The following is a 27,201-nucleotide window of genomic DNA, read 5'->3' as shown; positions in this document are numbered from 1 at the left end:
ATATAAGTGGATTAAATGCTCCAACCAAAAGACACAGACTAGCTGAATGTATACAAAAACAAGACCCTTATATATGCTGTCTATAAGAAACCCACTTCAGACCTAGGGATACATACAGACTGAAAGTGAGAGGACGGAAAAAGATATTCCATGCAAACGGAAATCACAAGAAAGCTGGAGTAGCAATACTCATAGAAGATAAAATAGACTTTAAAGTAAAGACTGTTACAAGAGATAAGGAAGGACACTACATAATGATCAAGGGATCAATCCAAGAAAATATAACAATTATAAATATTTTTGCACCCAACATAGGAGCACCTCAATACATGACAAATGCTAATAGCCAAAAAAGGAGAAATCGACAGTAACACAATAGTAGTGGGGGACTTTAACACCCCACTTACACCAATAGATCATCCACACGGAAAATAAATAAGGAAACACAAGCTTTAAATGACACAGTAGACCAGGTAGACTTAATTGGTATTTTCAGTACATTCCACCCGAAAGCAGAAGAATACACTTTCTTCTCAAGTGCACATGGAACATTCTCCAGAATAGATCAAATCTTGGGTCACAAATCAAATCTTGGAAAAAGTAAGAAAATTGAAATCATATTAAGTAACTTTTCTGACCACAACACTATGAGATTAGAAATCACAGGAAAAAACCCAGCAAAAAACACAAATACATGAAGGTTAAACAGTGCGCTGCTAAATAATCAAGAGATCACTGAAGAAATCAAAGAGAAAATTAAAAAGTACCTAGAAACAAATGACAATGAAAACGCAATGATCCAAAACCTATGGGATGCAGCAAAAGCAGTTCTAAGAGGGAATTTCATAGCAATTCAAGATCACCTCAAGAAACAAGAAAAATCTCAAACAATCTAACCTTAGAGCTAAAGCAACTAGAAAAAGAATAACAAAGGAAACCCAAAGTTAGTAGAAGGAAAGAAATCAAAGATCAGAGCAAAAATAAATGAAATGGAAACAGAAAACAATAGCAAAGATCAATAAAACTAAAAGCTGGTTCTTTGAGAAGATAAACAAAATTGATAAAACTTTAGCCAGACTCATCAAGAAAAAAAGGGAGAGAGCTCAAATCAATAAAATTAGCAATGAAAAAGGAGAGATTACACCTGACACCACAAAAATACAAAAGATCATAAGAGACTACTACAAGCAACTCTATGCCAATAAAATGGACAACCTGGAAGAAATGGACAAATTCTTGGAAAAGTACAACCTTCCAAGATTGAACCAGGAAGAATTAGAAAATATAAACAGACCATTCACAAGTAATGAAATGGAAGATTTTTAACTACAGTTTCAAAGAAAAGTCCAGGATCAGATGGCTTCACAGGCGAATTCTATAAAACACTTAGAGAAGAGTTAACACCTATCCTTCTCAAAATCTTCCAAAAACTTGCAGAGGGAGGAACACTCCCAAACTCGTTCTATGAGGCCACCATCACCCTAATGCCAAAACCAAAGATATCAGAAAAAAAATTATAGACCAATATCGAACATAGATGCAAAAATCCTCAACAAAATACTAGCAAAGAGAATCCAACAACATATTAAAAGGATCATGCACCATGATCAAGTGGGATTTATCCCAGGGTTGCAAGGATTCTTCAGTATATGCAAAACAGTCTGTGTGATACACCATATTAACAAATTAAAGAATAAAAACCATATGATCATCTCAATAGATGTAGAAAAAGCTTTTGACAAAATTCAACACCCATTTATGATAAAAACTCTCCAGAAAGTGGGCATAGAGAGAACCTACCTCAACATAATAAAGGCCATATACGACAAACCCATAGCAAACATCATTCTCAATGGTAAAAAACTGAAAGCATTTTCTCTAAGATCAGGAACAAGACATGGATGTCCACTCTCGCCACTATTATTCAACGTCCTAGCCACGGCAATCAGAGAAGAAAAAGAAATAAAAGGAACCCAAATTGGAAAAGAATTAAAACTTGTCTCTGTTTGCAGATGACATGATACTATACGTAGAGAATCCTAAAGATGCCACTAGAAAATTACTAGAACTAATCACTGAATATGGTAAGGTTGCAGGATACAAAATTAATGCACAGAAATCTCTGACATTCCTATACACTAACAACGAAACATGAGAAAGAGAAATTAAGGAAACAATCCCATTTACCATCGCAACAAAAAGAATAAAATACCTAAGAATAAATCTACCTAAGGAGGCAAAAGACCTGTACTCAGGAAACTATAAAACACTGATGAAAGTAATCAAAGATAACATAAACAGATGGAGAGATATACCATGCTCCTGGATTGGAAGAATCAATATTGTGAAAATGACTGTACTGCCGAAAGCAATCTACAGGTTCAGTGCAATCCGTATCAAATTACCAATGGCATTTTTCACAGAACTAGAACAAAAAATTGCACAATTTGTATGGAACCACGGAAGACCCCGAATAGCCAAAGCAATGTTGAGAAAGAAAAACGGAGCTGGAGGAATCAGGCTTCCAGACTTCAGACGATTCTACAAACCTACAGTAATCAAGACAGTATGGTACTGGCACAAAAACAGAAATACAGATCAATGGAACAGGATAGAAAGTCCAGAGGTAAGCCCACGTACATATGGTCACCTTATTTTTGACAAAGGAAGCAAGAATATATAATAAAGACAACCTCTTCAATACGTGGTGCTGGGAAAACTGGACAGCTACATGTAAAAGAATGAAATTAGAACACTTCCTAACACCATACACAAAAATAAACTCAAAATGGATTAAAGACCTAAATGTAAGGCCAGACACTCTAAAACTCTTAGAAGAAAACATAAGAAGAACACTCTGACATAAATCATAGCAAGATCCTTTTTCACCCACCTTCTAGAATAAAGGAAATAACAAAATAAACAAATTGGGACCTAATGAAACTTAAAAGGTATTGCACAACAAAGGAAACCATAAACAACGAAAAGACAACGATCAGAATGGGAGAAAATATTTGCAAATGAAGCAGATGACAAAGGATTAATCTCTAAAATATACAAGCAGCTCAATATCTCAAAAACAACCCAATACAAAAATGCAGAAGACCTAAAAAGACATTTCTCCAAAGAGGACATACAGATGGCCAACAAATACATGAAAGGATGCTCAACATCACTAATCATTAGAAAAATGCAAATCAAAACCACAATGAGATATCACCTCACACCAGTCAGAACGGCTATCATCAAAAAATCTACAAACAATAAATGCTAGAGAGGGTGTGGAGAAAAGGGAACCCTCCTGTACTGTTGGTGGGAATGTAAATTGTTACAGCCACTGTGGAAAACAGTATGGAGGTTCCTTGAAAAACTAAAAATAGAATTACCATACGACCCAGCAATCCCAATACTGGGCATATACCCTCAGAAAACCATAATTCAAAAAGAGTCATGCACTCCAATGTTCATTGCAGCACTGCTTAACAATAGCCAGGATATGGAAGCAATCTAAATGTCCATCAACAAATGAATGGATAAAGAAGATGTGGCAATACAATGGAATATTACTCGGCCATAAAAAGGAATGAAATTGAATTATTTGTAATGAGGTAGATGGACCTAGAATCTCCTTCCTTACTGATGGAACACACTGAAGGCCCCTCGAGACACCCTTTGGAAACATGTTCCAAAGCCAATCAAATCCAACACTGAAGACCATCTTTCAAGCTTCCAAAGAGTCATGGAGTTGTTTTCAGAAACTATCCAGACAAAAGCAAGGACCCTTTTTTACATGGAAGCTCTGTTCATACTGTTGACACCTTAAAACAATCAGGAGGTCATAGGGACATGAGGTCATAAGCAAAGAGGGAAGGGGTACATTCAGGTAATGGGGAAACAGAAACAGAACCCACAAAATATATAATATTCAGACACCCCACAGGTCTAAAAAAATATTTTTCATGAGGAAAATCTAATTTGAAGGCTCACACTTCCCAATTGCATATGTACTTACACAGCCACAATGAGGGAAACACTGTGATACTGGCTTGAAGATATACAATGAAATGAATTGAATGGAGATCCCAGAAATAAACTCATCAGTCTGTGAGGAAGAGTCGAGAGATCCTATGAACAGACCCACACATATGTGGTTTGTTAGTGTGAGACAAAGCTGCCCGGACCCTACATCAGTGAAAGCACAATCAGCCGAATCAGTGACCTGGAAAACTGATCAGGACCCCCTAAAAGGATGCAGGGCTCCTCCTGCACCACACACATGACTAAGTAAAATATTCTTCCCCAAGCTTTTCCTCTGATGGGTCTTCTCAAGATGGACCCCCCCTACCCTCATCCCTCAGCCCCCAGCAGGAAGCATCCCCCCACATCTTCCTCACCTGTCCCTCCAAGGGTGGAACCTCCCAACAGCTCTTGAGGAAAACTGCTCCTCTAGTGTGGATGCAGGTCCTCATATTCCCGAAGCCAGACCTGGCTGGTCCTGTGTAGACCTAATGCCTGTTAGGTGTGCACAGGGCCAAGCCTGTGGGCAGAAGACAGGGCCTGCACTGGCATGAGAGTCAGGCTGGTCGCCCTCTGCTGGCCATCTGGGAAAATACAGGTCGCACCCACTCACACTTCAGTGGAGGCTGAGTTCCATGGGGGCAGTCCTGCTGAATTCACAACACTGTGGAAACTCAAACGCATGGGGGCAAATATCCCAAGACTCCTGGAACGCTAGTTGTTTCAGGACAATGAGGAAACACATGCCCCAAAATGAGTGTAGCCACAGACTTTACAACTCACACCAAAAGTCACTCCAAGTTCTCTACAGGCAAATTTAATATATAAAATATTATAAAACCACTTAAACTTTAAGAATTATTAAAACTAGTTACATTGATATTGAGAGGTAATAGGCCCTTATACTTTTTAATTTTTTTGTGTGTGTTTTAGACAGATGTAGAAAACAAAATAATGAAAAATTTTTAAAAATCTGGGAAAGGAGATGAATTTTTTTTGGTTGGGTAGGTGATTATATAACTGGAAAATTTAGGCAATTTGTTTAAAAACAGATTTGGTACATTGCATTGATAAATCCACAATGAGTTTCTGGGGGAAAATTATTCACAGTAATGATCAAGAACTAGAAAATACTTAGTAATAAATTTAACAAGAAAAGTATATGACCTTAATGAGAAAACTGCACAATTTCACTGATGGGCATAGAATAAAACCTTCAGAAATAGAAAATATAATCATGTTCTCTAGGTGGGAAGGCATAATACCATAAAGCGAAAATCATTTCTCTCCTAATAACATATAATTCAATTTTATATCATACCTCTTATGTTGTTTTAGATTTAAAAGGTAAAAGCTTATATAAAAGGAAGAATGCCGAAGAGAAGCTAGAAAAAGAGGTGTCACAATGTATGACAAAGGCACTATTAAAAAATCAATATGGGGACTTCCCTGGTGGCGGAGTGGTTAAGAATCCGCCTGCCAATGCAGGGGACACAGGTTCGAGCCCTGGTCCGGGAAGATCCCCACATGCCGCAGAGCAACTAAGCCCATGCGCCACAACTACTGAGCCTGCGCTCTAGAGCCCGTGAGCCACAACTACTGAGCCCACGTGCCACAACTACGGAAGCCTGCACGCCTAGAGCCCATGCATCGCAACAAAGAGTAGCACCTGCTTGCTGCAACTAGAGAAAGCCTGCATGCACCAATGAAGACCCAACGCAACCAAAAATTTAAAAATTAAAAAATCATACGTTCCTCTATTGAAAAAAAAATCAATATGGAATCTGGGGAAGAAGATTGATTAAAATGAGGCGTGTTCAAAGAAACAGACTGATGCAGGGGGAGACAGAAGAGACCACATGTAAAAGAGACACCAACAACACCCAAAGGGTGAAAAGAACATAGCAAATACTGAAGTGAGCCAGTCATCATTGTTGTCACCACTCTACCTGCTGTTCATTCAGGCTCTGGGCTTTAGAATAAACTGCTGCTCTCATTGGTGTGTTTGAAGTACTAATTGACATAACAGTCCTTCAGTTGTTTCTTAAATCATTAGAGACTTGGCTATAAATAGGACAGTCACAGGACTCTTGGGGAGAAATTATTCTCTAAACACAGCGTGAGTCATGATTTCCTCAAGTTGCCAAGTTACCCACAAAGCTCAGGGCAAGACTCGGTTCATGGACTGGAGACTTTCTCCTTTCTGAGACAGGCAATGCCTGTCAGCCAATGCAGGGGATATGGGTTCGAGCCCTGGTCCAGGAAGATCCCACATACCACAGAGCAACTAAGCCTGTGCACCACAACTGCTGAGCCTGTGCTCTAGAACCCACGAGCCACAACTACTGAGCCCACGTGCTTCAACTACTGAAACCCACGCATGTAGGTCCCATGCTTCACAACGGAAACCACCTTAATGAGAGGCCTGCGCACCACCATGAAGAGTAGCCCCCACTCACCACAACTAAGAAGAAAGCCCACGTGCAGCAACGAAGACCCAACACAGCCAAAAATAAATAAATTTATTTTAAAAAATAGTAAAATAAAAATGCTCCTTAAAAGCCACTACATACATATTATCATCCACAGTTTGAATAACACCAAGGTTTTAACTTTATGTGCTTTGTAAGATTTAAATACACAAGAGTAAACTTTTATCGAGTGACAACTTGGATATATTTATATACACTGCTGCGTAAATTATGAAAAATGTTTTTTAAATTCTCAAATTTTGGTTTAAAAATGTATCACTTATTTGAAAATGATATTGAACTTTGGAATTTTGGGGGGTATATATTGAGGCAGACTGTTTTCTAATTCCTTTTATCATTGTTATTGGCATGATCATATTGGCATGGCCAATACACTTCTCTACAGACATTTAATTTTATCTTTAAAAAAAACAAAATATACAAGGAATTTGATAAATATATACAAATGACAAACATGTGAAAAGATTTTCAACCTTATTAGTAATCAGAATACAAATTTAAACCACAATGATACTGGCAGATCAGTCTGATGTATTCCTGGTAGTAATATGGAAAAAAAGAATTATATATTTCTTTTAGGAATATGTATTAAAACAAGCACTGGGTAAACATTTTGGCATTTTCTAGGAAACCTGAATATTTATATAATCTAGTAAGCAGCAATTCTGCTCCCAGATTTATACTGTAGAAAAAATTTTTATATAAAAATAGACTTGGAAACATGTAAATAATACTTATGACAGCAACAGTCATAATAGCGTAGACAGGGAAAAGCCCAAATGTTCATTGACAGTAGAATGGATAAATAAACTGGTTCATTCATACAAAGTTATTTTACACAATGGTGAGAAAGAATGAATTCCATCCACATGTAACAACATGGATGAATCCTGAAAACAATATTGTGAGCTGAAAACAAGCAACAGAAGAATTTATAGTGTAAGATACTATTGGGGGCTTCCCTGGTGGCGCAGTGGTTAAGAATCCACCTGCCAATACAGGGGACACGGGTACGAGCCATGGCCCGGGAAGATCCCACATCCCGTGGGGCAACTAAGACCGTGAGTCACAACTACTGAGCCTGTGCCCTAGAGCCTGCAAGCCAAAACTACTGAAGCTTGCGTGCCTAGAGCCCGTGCTACACAAGAAGAGAAGCCACAGCAATGAGAAGCCCACGCACTGCAACGAAGAGTAGCCCCCACTCGCTGCAACTAAAGAAAGCCTGTGCGCAGCAACAAAGACCCAACGCAGCCAAAAATAAATAAATACACTTAAAATAAATATACTATTGATTCCATGTTCAAAAATATTCAAGCTAGAAATTATATTAGGTAGGGATTCATACATATGAAAACATATAGAAAAGTCAGAAAAGACTAAACTAGAAACTCATGTTAGTACATACCTCTTGGGGGGAAAGTGGAAGTAGTGTTTGCAGTGGGATACACAAGGTACAGACATTTGTTTCATTTTTTTTTATTTTTTATTTTTTGCATTTTCAATTCAATTAGGACCTTTAATAATATCACAAAGATGAAGCTTGATATGAAAATTTTTTTAACATCTTTATTGGAGTATAATTGCTTTACAATGGTGTGTTAGTTTCTGCTGTATAACAAAGTGAATCAGCTATATGGATACGTATATCCTCACCGTCTGGTGTCTCCCTCCCACCCTCCCTATCCCACCCCTCTAGGTGGTCAGAAAGCACCGAGCAGATCTCCCTGTGCTATGCGGCTGCTTCCCACTAGCTATCTGTTTTACATTTGGTAGTGTATATATGTCCATGCCATTCTCTCACTTCGTCCCAGCTTACCCTTCCCACTCCCCGTGTCCTTAAGTCCATTCTCTACATCTGCATCTTTATTCCTGTCCTTCCCCTAGGTTCATCAAAACCATTTGGGTTTTTTTTAGATTCCATATATATGTGTTAGCATACGGTATTTGTTTTCTTCTTTCTGATTTACTTCACTCTGTATGACAGACTCTAGGTCCATCCACCTCACTACAAATAACTCAATTTCGTTTCTTTTTATGGCTGAGTAATATTCCATTGTATATATATGCCACATCTTCTTTATCCATTCATCTGTCAGTGGACACCTAGGTTGCTTCCACGTCCTGGCTGTTGTAAATAGAGCTGCAATGAACATTGTGGTACATGACTCTTTTTGAATTATGGTTTTCTCAGGGTATATCCCCAGTAGTGGGATTGCTGGGTTGTATGGTAGTTCTATTTTTAGTTTTTTAAGGAACCTCCATACTGTTCTCCATAGTGGCTGTATCAGTTTACATCCCCACCAACACTGCAAGAGGGTTCCCTTTTCTCCACACCCTCTCCAGCATTTATTGTTTGTAGATTTTTTGATGATGGCCATTCTGACCTGTGTGCAGTGATACCTCATTGTAGTTTTGATTTGCATTTCTCTTATAATTAGTGATGTCGAGCATCCTTTCATTTGTTTGTTGGCAATCTGTGTATCTTCTTTGGAGAAATGTCTATTTAGATCTTGTGCCCACTTTTGGATTGGGTTGTTTGTTTTTTTTGATATTGAGCTGCATGAACTGCTTGTATATTTTGGAGATTAATCCTTTGTCAGTTGCTTCGTTTACAAATATTTTCTCCCATTCTGAGGGGTGTCTTTTTATCTTGTTTATAGTTTCCTTTGCTGTACAAAAGCTTTTAAGTTTCATTAGCTCCCATTTTTTTATTTTTGTTTTTATTTCCTTTACTCTAGGAGATGGGTCAAAAAGGATCTTGCTGTGAGTTATGTCAAAGAGTGTTCTTCCTATGTTTTTTCCTCCAAGAGTTTTAGAGTGTCTGGCCTTACATTTAGGTCTTTAATCCATTTTGAGTTTATTTTTGTGTATGGTGTTAGGAAGTGTTCTAATTTCATTCTTTTACATGCAGCTGTCCAGTTTTCCCAGCACCACGTATTGAAGGGGCTGTCTTTTCTCTATTGTATTTTCTTGCCTCCTTTATCAAAGATAAGGTGACCATATATGTGTGGGTTTATCTCTGGACTTTCTATCCTGTTCCATTGATCTATATTTCTGGTTTTGTGCCAGTACCATACTGTCTTGATTACTGTAGCTTTGTAGTATAGTCTGAAGTCTGGGAGCCTGATTCCTCCAGCTCCGTTTTTCTTTCTCAAGATTGCTTTGGCTATTTGGGACCTTTTGTGTTTCCATACAAATTGTGAAATTTTTTGTTCTAGTTCTGTGAAAAATGCCATTGGTAGTTTGATAGGGATTGCACTGAATCTGTAGATTGCTTTGGGTAGTACAGTCATTTTCACAATGTTGATTCTTCCAATCCAAGAACATGGTATCTGTCTCCATCTGTTTGTATCATTTTTAATTTCTTTCATCAGTGTCTTATAGTTTTCTGCATACAGGTCTCTGTCTCCTTAAGTAGGTTTATTCCTAAGTATTTTATTGTTTTTGTTGCAGTGGTAAATGGGAGTGTTTCCTTAATTTCTCTTTCAGATTTTTCATCATTAGTGTATAGGAATGCCAGAGATTTCTGTGCATTAATTTTGTATCCTGCTACTTTACCAAATTCATCGATTAGCTCTAGTAGTTTTCTGGTAGCATCTTTAGGATTCTCTATGTATAGTATCACGTCATCTGCAAACAGTGACAGTTTTACTTCTTTTCCAATTTGGATTCCTTTTATTTCTTTTTCTTCTCTGATTGCTGTGGCTAAAACTTCCAAAACTACGTTGAATAATAGTGGTGAGAGTGGGCATCCTTGTCTTGTTCCTGATTTTAAAGGAAATGGTTTCAGTTTTTCACCATTGAGAATGACGTTGGCTGTGGGTTTGTCACAGACATTTGTTTTAAAATGTCCAAAAGCAAAATTAAAAATTTGAATTGTACCCAGAAATGACCCCTGCAGTGGAAGCACGGCCTCCTAACCACTAGGCCTCCAGGGAATTACCAGACATTTTTATAAATTTGCTTGAGTTAATTAACTTAGCCTGGTGATCTTCAGTTATTAATAAATATGCAAATATAATATTGATTTCATCTCAGGAATACATATTACTTTTTTAGAAAGACTTAAGTGTTCTCACAGCAATTTAAAAAAAAAGACTCTTACTCATGAATCATGCCTTTCATTTCAATCTGACTCTTCTAGCTAAAAATTCAGAAAACTAATACTGAAAATGTCTCTGAGTATTTTTTCTTTTTTCTTTTCTTTTTCTTTGATTTATTTATTTAATGTTTTGGCCATGAGGCATGGAGGATCTTACTTCCCTGACCAAGGATGGAAACCATTCCCCTGCATTGGAAGTTTGGAGTCTTAAACACTGGACCACCAGAGAGGTCCCTTTTTTTGTTTGTTTTTTAAAAAAATATAAGCTATTTTAAGTATTACATACTTATAGAAAAAGTACACAGGTCTTGAATGAATGAATGTATAGCTCAAAGAATTACCACCAAGGGAATTATCGCCAAGTGAACCTGTGTGTTAGTGAGAAGTAAAGATCAAACTATCCCACTAAATAAATTTGAAGTAGGTCATAATCAAAATCATAGAAGCAAAAACAATCGAACACATCCAAGAAAACAGGATAAAATATGCCCAACGTGTGTCCGTCTATGTGTGGGGGAGAGATACGTATCTCTCAAAGGACTTATATCCAGAATATAAGAGCTCTTATATCCAGAATATAAGAGCTCTTATATCCAGAATATAAGAGCTCTTGTATCCAGAGCTGTGATCACAATAGGACAAATAAGCCCCCAACATGAGCAAAAAACTTCAAGACTCTTCACAAAAAATAGTTGACCAATGAGCACAGGAATAATGTTCAACATTATTAGTCATCAGGGAAATTCAAATTAAAGTCAGCATGAGATACCACTGAAGACACACATAAATAAATAAAATTAGAAAGATGGACATAGCAAATGTTGGTGAGGCCTTGGAGCAACTGGGAATCTCATCTACTGCTGATGGGAATGTTATCAACACTTTGGAAACCAGTTGGGCAGTTTCTTAACAAAGTTAATACAATGTGACCTAGTAATTCTACTTTTAGGATTTTTTGCCAAAGGGAATGAAAAATATGTGCGCAAAGACTTGCACGTGAATGTTTACAACAGTTTTTGTCAAAATAGCCCAAACTTGGAAAACATCCAAATATCCAACAGCTGAACAACACATGTGTATACAATGTAATCTTAGCTTTATAAAGAAATGAACTGCTGATACACACAATACCCAAGAATATCAAAAACCTTATGCTGAACAAAAGCAGCCAGACACAAAGGAATATACATGATTCGGTATGTATGAAATTCTAGAAAAGTAGATCTAATCTCTGAAGACTAGTAGATCATTGGTTGCCTTGTGCTGATGGAAATGGTTAGGAAGGGGACAAGGGAATATTTTGGGGTGATGGAAATATTCTGTATCTCGATTGTGGTGGTTGTTACATGGGTATATATATTTGTGAGAAGTCATGAAGCTCTACCCTTAAGTTTTATTGCATGTAGATTATATTAAGCTCATGAAAAGGTACTTCACACCAGTAGTCATTTGAGAAAAACACATCAAACCCACAATGAGAAACTACCTCACATCTAAGATAGCTACAATTTAAAAAGCAGCAACAACAGAAAATAACAAGAATGGAGAGAATTAACAAGTGTTGGGAGGAGAATGTGGAGATATTGGAACCCTGTACTTGGCTGGCGAGAATGTAAAATGATGCAACCACTGTGGAAAACGATTTTGTCATTCCTCTAAGTGTTTTTTGTATGTATGTATGTATTTATTTATGGCTGCATTTGGACTTCGTTGCTATGGGCAGGCTTTCTTTAGTTGCGGCTAGCAGGGGCTGCTCTTTATTGTGGTGCACAGGCTTCTCATTGCAGTGGCTTCTCTTGTTGCAGAGCATGGCCTCTAGGCGCGCGGGCTTCAGTTGTGGCACGTGGGCTCAGTAGTTGTGGCATGCAGGCTCAGTAGTTGTGGCTCATGGGCTCTAGAGCGCAGGCTCAGTAGTTGTGGCACATGGGCTTAGTTGCACCGTGGTGTGTGGGATCTTCCCAGACCAGGGCTCAAACCCATGTCCCCTGCATTGGCGGGTGGATTCTTAACCACTGCGCCACCAGGGAAGCCCTCATATGGTAATTTTAACTCTTAGAGGAGGGACTTCCCTAGTGGCACAGTGGTTAAGAATCCACCTGCCAATGCAGGGGACATGGGTTCGAGCCCTGGTCTAGGAAGATCCCACATGCTGGTGCAACTAAGCCCATGTGCCACAACTACTGAGCCTGCGCTCTAGAGCCCGCGAGCCACAACTACTGAAGCCCACGTGTCTAGAGCCCCTGCCCTACAAGAGAAGCCACTGCAATGAGAAGCCCACACACTGCAACGAAGAGCAGCCCCCGCTCGCTGCAACTAGAGAAAGCCCACGTGCAGCAACGAAGACCCAACGCAGCCAAAAATAAGTTTTAAAAAAATTACCATATGACCTGACAAATCTACTCCTAGGTCTATACCCAAAAGAACTGCAAACAGGGATTCCAACAGATACTTGTACATGAATGTTCACAGCAGCATTATCCACAACAGCCAAAAGGTAGAAACAGCCCAACTGTTCATCGGCAGATGAATGGATACACAATCGTGTTAGACAGTTGACCCTCAAACATCACGGGTTTGAACAGCAGGGGTCCACTTATACTCGGATTTTTCCCAATAAATATGTACTACTACACTATCCATGGTTGTTGCATCCACGGATGTGAAACTGAGGATACAGAGGGCTGACTGGAAAGTGTACACAGATTTCTGACTGCATGGAGGGTCAGCGCTTCTTACTCCTGTATTGTTCAAAGGTCAACTGTACATACAGTGGAATGTCTTTCAGCCATAAAATGTAATGAAGTTACGATACATGCTACAACATGCATAAACTTTAGAAACATTATGCTCATTGAAAGAAGTTGGATGCAAAAGGACAAATATCTAGAAAAGACTAATTCTGAGAGACAGAAAGATTTGTGGTTACAAGGAACTAGGAGGAGGGAAGAAGTGGAATGATTGGGTACAGAGTTTTGTTTGGGGTGATGAAAAAAATTTGGAAATGGGGTGATGGTTGCAAACATTCTGAATGTAATTAATGCCATAGAATTATACTCTTAAAAATTATACACTTTAGGGGGCTTCCCTGGTGGCGCAGTGGTTGAGAATCCGCCTGCCAATGCAGGGAACACGGGTTCAAGCCCTGGTCTGGGAAGATCCCACATGCCGCGGAGCAACTAGGCCCGTGAGCCACAACTGCTGAGCCTGCGCGTCTGGAGCCTGTGCTCCGCAACAAGAGAGGCCGCGATAGTGAGAGGCCCGCGCACCGCGATGAAGAGTGGCCCCCGCTCGCCGCAGCTGGAGAAAGCCCTCGCACAGAAACGAAGACCCCACACAGCCAAAATTAAATAAATAAATAAATTTATTTAAAAAAAAAAAATTATACACTTTAAAAAAGTGTAAAATTATACACTTAAAATTACCAATTCTCAAAGAAATAAAAAGAAACAGTAATGGCAGTTTTTAATTTCAGCAAAAGAACTGAAAGCAAAAAAGCATAAAGATTGGGACTTCCCTCACAGTCCAATGGTTAAGACTTCGCCTTCCAATGCAGGGGGTGCGGGTTCGATCCCTGGTCAGGGAGCTAAGAACCCACATCCCTCACGGCCAAAAAAAAAAACATAAAACAGAAGCAATACTGTAACAAATTTAATAAAAACTTTAAAAATGGTCCACATCAAAAAAATCTTTTAAAAAAAGTATTAAGATTTAAATTTTGTAAAGGTAATCGTTCTCAGAGATGTAATTTGGTACTTTCATCTCCACCTGCCTATCCTACATCTTCACTTTGATGTCTAAGAACTGCCTCAACCTCACCCTCGTCCAAAACTATGACTTTCCACCCCCACTCTGTTCCTCCAGGTGCCTCCCCCATATTTGACACCTCTTCTTGTTTCTCAGGCCCAACCAACAGGGTCATTCTTTGCTCCTTCCTTTTCCACAAACTCCAGATCTGAATTGAAAAATAAAGCTGATTCTGATTTTGAAATACATCTATACCTACCCATATATGAGCACTTGCTTTATTACGATATGAGTACTGGTGAGCAGTGAAGCAGATTCTCAGTAAATGGTGCTTCATCAACTGACCATCTAGATGGAATAAAATTCATCAAGAGTCAATTCCAAGTGAATAGTGGATCTAAATGGGAAAGGTAAGAAAAACCAGAACATGACGTAGGAGAATGTCTTCATGATCTCATGTAGGCAAAAATCTGAGGGCAGGAATTTGAGTCTGTGATGTCTAATGCTGCATCTCCAATATAGACGCCCAGTATTTACAGAATGAACGTAAAGGAAACTTCCACACTCTCTGGAGGGATATACACACATACAAGTACTTGGGTCATTGTGAAGACACATAATGTTCTTAGTGGTCAGACTGAATGTCATATAAATGTCACTTATTAGTCTATCATCTAATGCAATCCTAATTAAAAACCATTCAGGTTTATTTTCAGAATAATCTGATTCTAAATTTCATACAGAAAAATGAGCAAGAATACCTAGGAAAACCCTGAGGGGGAAAAAGGTGGGCCCAAGTAATGAGGTGTGATAAGGCCTACCAGGAGGTAAAACGTATTTTACAGCCACAATTATTACCATCTTGTTGAATCTAGGACACTGTACTATAAGGTGCATCACTGGTTCATGTGCCACTAAGAAAAACTCTGGCTATTAGGCTATGACTTGTTAGATGCCTCCTGATTCAAAGATCTCACGAGTGTGAAAAGATATCTGCCTTGGAATGGCATTGATGCATGGATTCTCAGACAGATGAACAAAACAATAAAAATGCCCGACATAGACCCAAAATCATACGTGACTTTAGTAGAAAATAAATATTGCAGATAGTTGGGAAAAGAGGGGTCTTTCATTGACTGGTATTGAGAAAATTAGGTAGTCATTTAGGAAAAAAGCCTCCTATTTCACACCTGATAGACACACACACATACACACACACTCCAGCTGGACCAAAGATGTGAAACCAGAAACCAAAAAACAGAAGAACAGTAGTAGAAGAACTCGAGGAATAATAATTTTTATATTATCAGAATAGAGAAGGTCTTTCCAAGTATGTCATAAGTGGAGAAGCCACATAGAAAGTCTGATTATCTGACTGCTTCAAAACAAACAAAACCCAGTGGTGAGGCCAACGCTGCCCCAACATCGAAGTGAAAAACCGAAAGGCAAGCTGGGAGGTAGCCTGGCCACTCACCCTACCCCATCCAGGGTGTTTTCAGGGTCCTCATTCTCCCCAGACCCCCACCCCCATGGCTGCTGCCACTGCCAGTCTATGTGGGACCTCAGTCACCTCCTAAAATGAGAGGGTTATTTTACACAAAGATAGTGGGTTGAATGGTGGCCCCAAAAGATGTGTCCCTCAGAACGTGTGAAGGGACCCTGTCTGGGAAAAAGGTCTTTGCAGAATTAGTGAAGGATCTGAGATGAGGACATCCTGGATGAGGGTGGCTCTAAATCCAATAAGTGTCTTTATATGAGACGGAAGAGGAGAGGCACGGGGAAGCCACGTGAAGACGGAGGCAGAGATGGGAGAAAGGCGGCCACAAACCCAGGGATGCCTGGAGCCCCCAGAATCCAGGAGAGGCAGAAAGAACACTCCCCTGGAGCCTCCAGAGGGAGCATGGCCCGGCCCACACCTTGATTCATACATCTGGTCTCCAGGACTGGGGGAGGATGAATTCCTGTTGTTTTAAACCACCCCACCCAGCTTGTGGTCATTTGTTAACAGAAGCCACAGAACAGTCACACAGACCCTGCTCTGTAGGATCCTGGAAGTGTGGGTCTCACTAAAGGCAGATAGAGGTTGGATTACAGAACCCTTAGAGTCAGCATTGGGCCCCAGAAATCCTAAAGCAGTGGCTGGACACCAGAACGTTGAGGGGTCAGTCGGAAGCCCATCCCTAAGGGTGCCGGAACCCTATCAGGACACTTGCTCCAGTGGTAAACAATTCTGAAGTTGGTCACAGGTGGGGAATCGTCTCCCATGCAGCCAGCAGCCCCCCAACCAGGACCGTCCTCATTGCAAAGCTGGGGGACCATGAGGAGGCATCTCTGAGTAAACGTGAGCTGAGCCCCAGGCCAGCTGCTGCTGAACTTTTCCCACCCTTCCCAGGTAAAACACCTGAATATGTACAAAGACTTTAAAGCCTAGAGGAAAGGTCTTGGAGTCACACCAGCGACAGCACGCAGGCCGAGCTGGTGCCTGCAGGCCAGCCAGGATGGTCCTGGCCCCGGGCGCTCTTGTGGAAGCTTTCCATTTCCCTGCCTGAGGTACCCCTCCTGTCCCGGCCCCCACTGCTTTTTTCCTTCCTCACCTCTGCCCGGGGAGAAATTCCAACGACAGGTATGGGTGACACATCCTCTTCTTTAGCAGGTGGCAGCCCAGCAACTCCTGCGGAAAGTCCAACAGAGGCCCACTCACACTGGGCCACCCACAAAGCCGTGGGCCCTACTCCCTCCCACCAGCCCGGCCCCGAGACTGCTGACGGGGCAGAGAATATGGCGTCAGGCACAGCTGCAGGTACTCTTGCCTGGAGGGGGTGTTTATATTGACCTCAACCCAGGCACACCTGGGGAGGGCTGGCCGTCCGGGTCAGGCTGCCCAGGTCAGCCAATCCTCGCCCCTCAGGGGCTCAGAGTTACTCAAAATGGGCCTTGCTGCACCGGCCAGGTCCAAGGAACAGGTGTGGGGTCCTGAGGGTCAGGATAGACAAGGGGCTGCAGCTCTGGCTTGTTTTCTAATCATTTTATACGGTCCATGAGTGGGAGATAACTTCAAGAAGACCCTCTCCTAATGAGAGGAACCCAGGAGTCAGGGAGAGGAGGGGTGGTGGGTGGAGACAGAGGCCTGGTGCCCCGGCTGCAGTGGAAGTCTCTGGAAGACCCCGTGGAGGGAGACGTGATAAGCCCCATGGGCTGCCCAGGTGAGTCCCATGTTCTGGAAGGTGCCTGCCCACCTTAGCCCCGTGGGCTGCTGGGTGCCTGCTCAGGTGAGCTCCATATCCTGGGAGGGGCCTGTGTAAAAGAGCCCTTGCAGTGGGAGGGGCTGTGGAACGAGCATCCTCTTTGCCACCAGCACACAGTTGCTTCCTCACCCTTGGGCAGTGCTGGGGTGAGATGAGAACCAGGAGACACTGTGGGCTCCTGAAACCCTGCGTGGGCTCACGTAGAGCAAGGAGGACAGCAGGTGGGCGCTGGCTCCTGTGCTGCAGACTCGCTTTGAATGTAGCTATTTGTTTTATAGCACTTCATATTATGTGAGTATAAATTCTTTATCACATATGTAGTTTGCAAATATTTTTCTCCCAGTTTCTGGCTTGTCTTTTGGCTTTCAGAATAAGGTATTTCACCAAGTACAATTTTCAATTTTATAAAGTACGTTATTAATTTTTTCCCTTTTGTGTGAGGGCTTCTCACGTGGTGTTAGACATCAAAGCTCGTGATCTATGTGACCAAAACCATGGCCATGTCAATTTTCTTCTATATGATCTTCTATAATTTTTAAAGTTTTATATTTTAAATTTGCCTGTGGACAATTTGGAGTGACTTTTGGTGCGAGTTGTAAAGCCTGTGCCTACATTCGTTTCGTGGCACGTGGTTCCTAATTCTCCTGTAATTAGGTTCCAGAAGTCCTGGGATATTGGCCTCTGTCCCTTGGAATCTGCAGAGTGTAGTGCATTGAGCGGGGCTGCCCACAGGGAACTCAGCCTCCCCTGAAGTGGGAGTGGGTGCTGCTTGCATTTTCCCAGGTGGCCAGCGGAGGGCGACAAGCCGGCCTCTCTCACCAGCGCGGGACCTGCCTCTTCTGCACACAGGCTTGGCCCTGTGCACAGCTGACAGGGATTAGGTCTCCGCAGGACCGGCCAGGGCTTTGGCTTCGGAAAATGCAGACCTGCATCCACATGAAGGGTAGCTCGGTTTCCCCAAGAACTGCTGGGAGGTTCCACCCTGGGAGGGAAAGTTGAGGAAAACGTGGTGGGATTCTTCCTGCTGGGGGGATAGGGCACCTGGAGATGCAGAGCTGCCTGCAGATGCTGCTACAGAAACCCCTGATTCTTTCCTGAGAATATTGGTGGGGGGGTGGGCATTCAGGCAACAGGGCAAACAGCTTGCTCTGGAGGCTCTTGTGGGGAAGTGGGGGCATAGCAACAGGGGCTCAGCCCACAAAACCCCAGAACTGCTCCCATATCAGCTCTAGAACTGCTCCCAGAATGGCAAGAAGTGGGTCTTCCACCTACTAGACGTGGAGGAAAGGGGTGGGGTCTGCAGGGCCTCCCTCACCTTCGGGGACTTGCTGGGAGGTCACGGGGCTCAGCACATGCTGTGTGCTCAAGGCTAAGATGGGTCAGGACATGCAGTAGGGATGCAAAGGGGGATCCCTGTGCCAGCTTCTTCGTGACCCCTCCTTTCCTCAAGGGTCTCGAGAACGTCTCTTACCCCAGTGACAAAGGATAAAAACCATGACATTTCCCCCAGGGAAGCTCATTAGAGACTTGGCACTCAGCTGGGGGCTGGTCACGTGATTTCCACCCTCACCCTCCCAAATGCCAGGGCCCAGAAGGGGAGCCTTGTTCAGCACGAACCACATGGTTTGTGCAAACAGTGTAGGTGCAGGGGGCTGCCCCTAATGGGAGGGAGGTTTAGATAAGGGCGGGGTGATTTTCCAACTCTCCCCCACCCCCTCGGCCCCCAGGGCATTTTACAAAAGCCAGAGACTCAGCCAAGGAGGAGAGGGAGCAGGCCTCTTCCTGATCCACAGGCCTAGGATGCCCCATATGGCGAGGGCACTAGACTCAGGGGTCTCCTACACCGTGCCTGGTAGAGGGGCCCTGCAAGTTCTAGGGCTCTGAGACCACCCCACTTCTGACCCCAACTGCAAGACTGGGAGCCCCTAGACCACCCCAGGTTTTTTTCTTAGAGGCTCCCAGGACTCACTGAAGCTTTATACTCAGGCTCAGGATTTGTTATGGTGAAAGAAATCAGATAACATCAGCTGAGAGCAGAGGTCAGGAGGAGAGTTGGGGGTCCATCAGGTGTGGCCACCTAGGGAAGCGACCTGAGTCCTGGGGTGCAGGGTGTCACTGAGGTCCGCCACGTTGACGTGGGGAACCCCGTGTGGCTGGAGTTTGACTCCAGCGCCTGTGAGGGGCTCAGGAAGCCCAACCATGCGTCACGCCGTCAGCACAGACCAGCCCAGTGTAAAGACCACGGAGCACAGAGACTCCCGTCTGATGCAAGGTGACCACCCGGAGCCAGGAGCAGAGGCCTGGCCTCTCTGTGGGCAGGTTTGCGGGTCTTTCACTTCTTGGGTTACATTTATTCCTAGGGGTTATGTCCTTCTGATGCTATTGTAAATGGGATGGTTTTCTTCATTTCTCTCTCTGATGTTTCATTATTAGTGTATAGGAACACTGGGCTTCCCTGGTGGCGCAGTGGTTGAGAATCTGCCTGCCAATGCAGGGGACACGGGTTCAAGCCCTGGTTTGGGAAGATCCCACATGCCGCGGAGCAACTAGGCCCGTGAGCCACAATTACTGAGCCTGCGCGTCTGGAGCCTGCGCTCCGCAACAAGAGAGGCCGCGATAGCGAGGCCCGCGCACTGCGATGAAGAGTGGCCCCCACTTGCCGCAACTAGAGAAAGCCCTCGCACAGAAACGAAGACCCAACGCAACCAAAAATAAATAAATAAATAAATAAATAAAACTATTAAAAAAAAAAAACCTACATAGAAATACCACTGTTTCTACAACATCCAGGTCATCCAGAACACCAAGACATGGTGGCTACTAACATAATCTTCCCGCCGTGCCCCTCCAACCTCTGCCATCCTACAGCGGTGAACTGAATCATCACTTTGGGGAGCAGGATCTGGGTAGGGCTTGGCCTCCATAACAAACTATGACATCTTCTCTACTTTTCTGTCCCTTCATTGACATGGTTGTTTTGAAAAGTAATTGACTCTGCAATAATTTCCAAAGTCTAGAAAATTGTCCCTAACAGTAGAAAAGACTCACATTTGCCATTTCACACTGAATTCTATATTGTGTTTTATGCAAAGCAGAAATCCTCTTCCAGGGAAGCAGCACGTGACCTCCAAGTGAGGACATTTTTATGGTTTCCATATTATAATCCAATCCACAGGCCCACGTCCACTTTCACCAGGTTCCCCAACGCTAGGGAAATGTCTTTTTCCATTCTGATCCAGGTTTCTTTTTCTGAAACATTAACAGATCCTTTCCCTCCTTTTCACAACCTTGATGGATTGAGAGCACACAACATGAGTATGATCTGGGTGGCCTTTTCTGTATGATAACACAGATCAGTACTTCATTCATTGTTTGTTGTGACTAAATGGGCATCACATTTAGCATCTGAACCATTTTCAGTACACAGTCCTATGGCATTAACCACAGGCACGTTGTTGTACAAATATCCTCACCATCCACGTCCAGATCTTTTCCACTTTCACCAGTGAAACGCTGTACTTTGATTGAACACTAATTCCCCTCAGTCCCTGGCACCCACATTCTACTTTATGCCTTTGAATTGTACTTCTCTGGATACCTCCTGTATGTGGTAACTCATCATGTGTGTCCTTTTAAAGTGACAGGGCTATTTCACTGATCATCATGCCTTTGAGGTTCGTATATGCTGTAGGAGTTGTCAGAATTTCCTTTGTTGTTAAGGCTGAATGACATTCCTTTGTGTGGATATCACATGTAGTTTATCCATTCATCCATCGATGGACACTTGGGTGGCATCTGCCTCTTGGTATTGTGATTCATGCTGCTTGGAATGTGGGTGTACCCATTTCTGTCCCAGGCCCTGCTTTTAATCTTTTGGGTATGATCCTCTCTGACGAGGTGTTTTAAAACTTTTGAAAACTTTGAACAGACTTTCCAAATATCAGATTCTTTGAACTCCAGCTAACTTTGGGGTGCTTCAAAGGGCCCCTGGAGCATCCCAAAGAGAGATCCTAAACTAGCTGGGTTCACTTGGTGTGTTAAACTACATGGAAAACATTGTCCAAGCTCGCTGTTGCCTGTGGCAGATGGAATCATCAGGCTCTCCCCAGTTTTTTCATAGCCACCAAACAGACGGGAAAGGATTTGGGGTTCTTCTGCTGTCTAGTCTCTCACCTCACCCAACTTCCAAAAATCTGAAGAATTTCTCTGTTTCCCGGACTCGGGTCTTGAACCCCTTGCCCAGCTCCACTTTCTCCAAGGATTCCTCTTTGAATCTATCGGACCCCCTTCACTCCAGACCTTGGCAGGCCATACACTGCTATGGACAGCCTATCAGGCTGGCCGCTGCCCAGAAGCCCATATTATAAACTCTGTAGATGCTCAAGCGTGAGGAATACACCCCAGTGTAGGGAAACTTGTTATAGGACATAGGCTTTATAAACAACAGATCCCCCTCAGGGAGAATCCTGGCAACGCACTGGCACTGGTTCAAACGTCCCCACCCCCAACCCCTGGGGACCCTCGTGAAAGGTACTGGGTTGACCACAGACATCTGGTTGGGCGATGGGAGAGCAGAAGACACTGAAAACCCCATTAGGTTCGAAAGGAATTCGGAGGATGCTCTGACCCCTTCAAGTTAAAGCCTCCTGGTAAATGTTTCCGGGACGCCAGATTCCATTTCTAGGAACGCTCGGTTGTAGGTTGCTCAACATGGGAGGATCCCCTTCTAAGCCAGAAAAAACATCTCTGGAGTGTATCCTTAAGAACTGGAAAATTTTAGGGACTTCCCTGGTGGCACAGTGGTAAAGAATCCGCCTGCCAATGCACGGGACACGGGTTCGAGCCCTGGTCTGGGAAGATCCCACATGCCGCAGAGCAACAAAGCCCGTGCACCACAACTACTGAAGCCTGCACGCCTACAGCCCATGCTCCGCAACAAGAGAAGCCACGGCAATGAGAAGCCCGTGCACCACAACGAAGAGTAGCCCCCACTCACCACAACTAGAGAAAGCCCATGTGCAGCAACAAAGACCCAAAGCAGACAAAAATAAATAAATAAAATAAATTAAAAAAAAAAAAAAAGTCCACAAATAACAAATGCTGGAGAGGGTGTGGAGAAAAGGGAACCCTCCTACACTGCTGGTGGGAATGTAAATTGGTGCAGCCACCATGGAAAACCGTATGCAGGTTCCTCAAAAAACCTAAAAATTGAGCTACCATATGATCTAACAATCCCACTCCTGGGCATATATCTGGAGAACAACATAATTCGAAAAGATACATACACCCCAGTGTTCATAGCAGCACTATTTACAATAGCCAGGACATGGACGCAACTTAAGTGTCCATTAGCAGATGAATGGATAAAGGAGATGTGATGCACACACACACATATACACAACACATACTCACTATGGAATATTACTCAGCCATAAAAAAGAATGAAATAATGCCATTTGCAGCAACATGGATGGACCTAGAGAATATCATACTAAATGAAGTCAGAGAAAGACAAATATTATGTATCACTTACATGTAGAATCTAACAAATAATAAAAATGAATCTAATAATGAAACAGAAAGAGACTCACAGACTTAGAAAAAAAAACTTATGGTTGACAAATGGGAAGGGGGGGAAAGGGTGAACTAGAAGTATGGGATTAACAGATACACAACACTATATATAAAATAGATAAGCAACAGGACCTTCTGTAGAGCACAGGGAACTATACTCAATATCTTGTAATAACCTACAATGGAAAATAATCTGAGAAAAACAAAAAATATATATATAACTAAATCACTTTGCTGTACACCTAAAACTAACATAATATTGTAAATCAACTACACTTCGATAAAATTAACATTAAATTTAAAATAAAAATAAAAAAAGAGGAACTTCCCTGGTGGTACAGTGGTTAAGAATCCGCCTGCCAATGCAGGGGACATGGGTTCGAGCCCTGGCCCGGGAAGATCCCACATGCCACGGAGCAGCTAAGCCCGTGTGCCACAGCTACTGAGCCTGCGCTCTAGAGCCCGCGAGCAACAACTACTGAAGCCCGCACACCTAGAGCCCGTGCTCCGCAACAAGAGAAGCCACCGCAATGAGAAGCCCACACACAGCAACAAAGAGTAGCCCCCGCTCGCCACAACTAGAGGAGGCCTGCGCACAGCAACGAAGACCCAACGCAGCCAAATAAATAAATAAATAAATAAATTAATTAATTAATTAATTAAAATAAAAAGAGAATTTCAGAGGCGGGTTTTCAAGAACAGACCACGGTCCACATGAGTAGTGACCATGTCAGCGATGACAATTCCTGACAGGCAGGCATGAGGAAATGTCAGCTAGAGGAAAAAATTAGAACCTGGTGTACACAGGTGCCTTGGATCTGGACAGTTACCTGGCCAGGGCAAGGCCAAACAAGGGGGGGTCCATTAAGGTGACTGCAAAACCTCTGCCTCTGACACCTTCCACGTGACACCACAGGAAGCAGGTGTCGGGGCTGCTCAAGGAGAGCAGAAGGCAGTGCTCACACCTCATCCCAACCAACCACAGCAGCAACCCAGGGAAATGGAAAAGGAAGCAGTATCCGTGGTCCTGATGAGAGAAGGACAGAGCTGCCACTGGGGAAAGGGGAAGGACACAGGGGTGGATCTGAGGTTCTTACCCAGGGAGGCTCTAAGTGCCAAGTTCTCCAGCTTCACATCACGGTACAGGCATCTCCGAGACTCATCAAGGAGACCCCATTCCTCCCCGGAAAAGGTCACAGCCACATCTTCAAAGGTCACGCCATCCTGCTATGATGGTGACAGATGAAACCACAAACAGCCCCACTCCCAAGAAGCTACAATCCATTCTCCACCAACCCACCCACCCCCACATCTACCATATGCCCATCCTCCTCCCAACCTCCCCAACTCAGAGAAGAAACCAGGCCCTGGTACCACTGGTGCCTCTGTCTCCTCAGGGGTCCATTGATCACTGGGCAAAGCCATCAGCAGCAGGAGGCACATGGGCAATCAACAGCTAAGCTCTGGGACAAGCACAGAAGGATGTACCACCTCCACAGGCTATTGCCCGGGTGTGGCCACAGTCATGTGGTTTCCAGTGCAGTGCTCTAGACCATCAGACGTGCTCCCTGTCCGACGCGCATCCCTCACAGTCCCATGCCCACGGCCACCAGCATCAGTACCCCCTACTGTAGGCGTCTTGTTACTCGTATTTCAGTCACCTCCTCATAACCCCACTGGTGAGGGTATAATTCCCACCCTAAGGGTGTGGCCAAACACATGACCCCTGACACTGGCCAGATGTAATCAACAGCCATTTATTAACCACATATTAACATGTGGGAGACAACACACAAGGCCATGGGAAGGCCACACACTGGCGGAGTGAAAAACCAAGGGCTGTGGGATGCAGTCTCTTTGGGATCGAGAGGGTATGGTGCCCTGCTTCCCGCAAGAGGACATGATTGGCTTGTTTAAATGACTCTGCAGGCTGGTAGGGAACTGAAACTCACTACAAAGGGATAAGCAGGAACTGTGCCTGCTCCCTTTGATAAAAAGGGTTGTAAGGTTAGGAGACATTACCTGTGAGAAGCATGTGGAGGGAAACTTGCACCACGGCCATTTGAGGGCATCCTTGTTTCACCAGATGCCAAGGCAGCTTATCTATTGGCCTTAATTTTAGAACTTACAACACAACTTGGCAGACAGCATCCAGAATATCCTTGACAAATTCAGAGAGGATCCAGTATGACTACAGACTTCCCATGGTTCCTGTTAGCAACCACAGCCCCAAATCACTCCATGCAGGTCTCATTCAACTCCTTGGCTCAGACGCAGCCACAGAGAACCATGTGTGGATCTCAGCTACCCATGGTCCTATCTGCTTTTCCTGCACTTGCTGTGCCCTCAGAAATCACACCCTTCCTCTGTCCATCCAACCATCATTCAAAGCCCAGGCCCACTGATAACCCACCCCAGGTCTGGTGACTCACAGATGACTGAATTTGCCCCTGATCATATGCACCTGGCTGAATGAAACATCCTAGACTCCACCAAAGTCCTCACAAAGTCTTGGTGAGTCCATAAAATGGTGAAAAAGCACAAGTTTCAGCCTGAGTATATCTTTAAGTATGCACAATTTATGGCAAGACAATTAGTCAATCCTCATTTTTCATGGATTCTGTATTTGTAAATTTGCCTACCTGCCAAAACTGGAAACCCCCCAAATCAATACTTACATTTTTACACTTCTTGGTGGTTTTGTGGTCCAAAATGGCCTCCAAACCTGGCGCTTACGTGCCGCCTAGAGTTCCTAAGCCCAAAAAATGGGGCTTAAAGAAAATACATGTTAGGTAAGCATTGTTCAGGCATGAATCATCATGCTGTTGGCCATGATTTCAGTGTTAACGAATCAACAGTATACAGTAAATGAGTTGTCTTTAAACAGAAACACATGGAAAACCATGTTATGTACTGACCTGTTGACAAAAACATTGTGACCAGAGGCTCTCAGGAACCTAATTCCAGATTTCCCCTAGGAACAACGGCTCTATATTCACTGATTCAGTGAATTAGAGAACATGACTAGCGTGAATGACAACTGATTGTACTTCAGTAAAGCTGTTTAAAAAGCAAAGGTAACTCTTAAAATTTGTAACTTCCTAATTATTTCACTATGCTTTACTATTCTATACATTCTCAAGGTTATTTGCGTCTACTGTTATCAGTACGGCAAAAACAGAATACAATGAGGTACCTTCTTTGCATCTTTGTCTCTTTTCAGGCTGCCACAACAAAATACCACAGACTGGGTGGCTTAAAGAAATGTATATTCTCCTATTTCTAGAGGCTGGGAGTCTAAGACCAAGGTGCCATCAGGAATGGTTTCTGGTGAGGCCTTTCTTTCTGACTTCTAATCAACCACTTTCTTGGTGTGTCATTAAATGGCCTTTCCTCTGTTCGTGAATACAGCGAGAAAGTGAGCACCTTCTGGTGCCTTGTCTTCTTCCACGGACACAAGTCACACTGGATTAGGACCCCGTTCTTATGACCTCATTTGTCCTTAGTTATCTTCTTATAGGGCATACCTAAAAACATAGTTACATTGGCTGTTAGGGCTTGAACATATGAATCTTAAGGGACACAATTCAGTCCATAACAGACTTACCTATATTATGTAAAGGCCTTTATTCCTTGTGAACATTCTGGTATTTTAGGAGATTGGGGTTGAAGGTAAAGGACTTTCCATTCACTGCACTCATAAGGCCTTTCTCCAGCATTAATTCTCTGGTGTCTAATGAGGCGAGAGCTCTGGCTAAAAGATTCCCCACGTTCACTGCACTCATATGGCTTTTCACCAGGGTGAACTTTTTGATGCATGATATGGTTGTACTTCTTGCTAAATAATTTTCCACCTTCCCCACACTCATAAGGCTTTTCTCTATTGTGAACTCTCAAATGCTCCCTGAGGCTACAGTTTTTTCTAAAGGATTTCCCACACTCACGGCACCTGTAAGATCTTTCCCTCTTGAGGACTCTGGTGCTGAACAAGGGTGTGTTTGGGGCTGCAAGCTTTCATGCACTCTAG

General features: G+C 43.1%; 1 protein-coding gene and 1 long non-coding RNA gene across 6 annotated transcripts in view; one reads left to right on the top strand and one right to left on the bottom strand.

Moving 5' to 3' along the window:
• The window catches only part of LOC132352992 (zinc finger protein 551-like), an 80,407-nt gene extending 72,617 nt beyond the window's left edge, over window positions 1-7,790 (top strand). For all 3 annotated transcript variants that reach the window (XR_009498907.1, XR_009498910.1, XM_059903812.1), the window contains one exon: window positions 5,356-7,790. The gene's annotated coding sequence lies outside the window, so the exon portion shown is untranslated. The remainder of the gene's footprint in view (window positions 1-5,355) is intronic.
• A 410-nt stretch (window positions 7,791-8,200) lies between these two features.
• LOC132353024 (uncharacterized) lies at window positions 8,201-26,776 on the bottom strand. Of its 3 annotated transcripts, none has more exons than XR_009498930.1 (5): window positions 25,197-26,776; window positions 24,272-24,401; window positions 16,950-17,026; window positions 14,615-14,752; window positions 8,201-10,274 (listed from the first exon to the last, which is right to left on the bottom strand). It is a non-coding gene; the product is annotated as an uncharacterized LOC132353024 (long non-coding RNA). The 3 variants fall into 3 exon arrangements; XR_009498929.1 differs by having other exon boundaries at window positions 24,272-24,398; XR_009498931.1 differs by having other exon boundaries at window positions 14,615-14,703; window positions 24,272-24,398.
• Between the last annotated feature and the right edge of the window lie 425 nt (window positions 26,777-27,201).

This window comes from Balaenoptera ricei, chromosome 19, assembly GCF_028023285.1.
Source record: "Balaenoptera ricei isolate mBalRic1 chromosome 19, mBalRic1.hap2, whole genome shotgun sequence".
NCBI classification, from domain to species: Eukaryota; Metazoa; Chordata; class Mammalia; order Artiodactyla; family Balaenopteridae; genus Balaenoptera; species Balaenoptera ricei.
The sequence above is the reverse complement of the archived record's forward strand: the minus strand, read 5'-3'. Positions and strand labels throughout refer to the sequence as shown.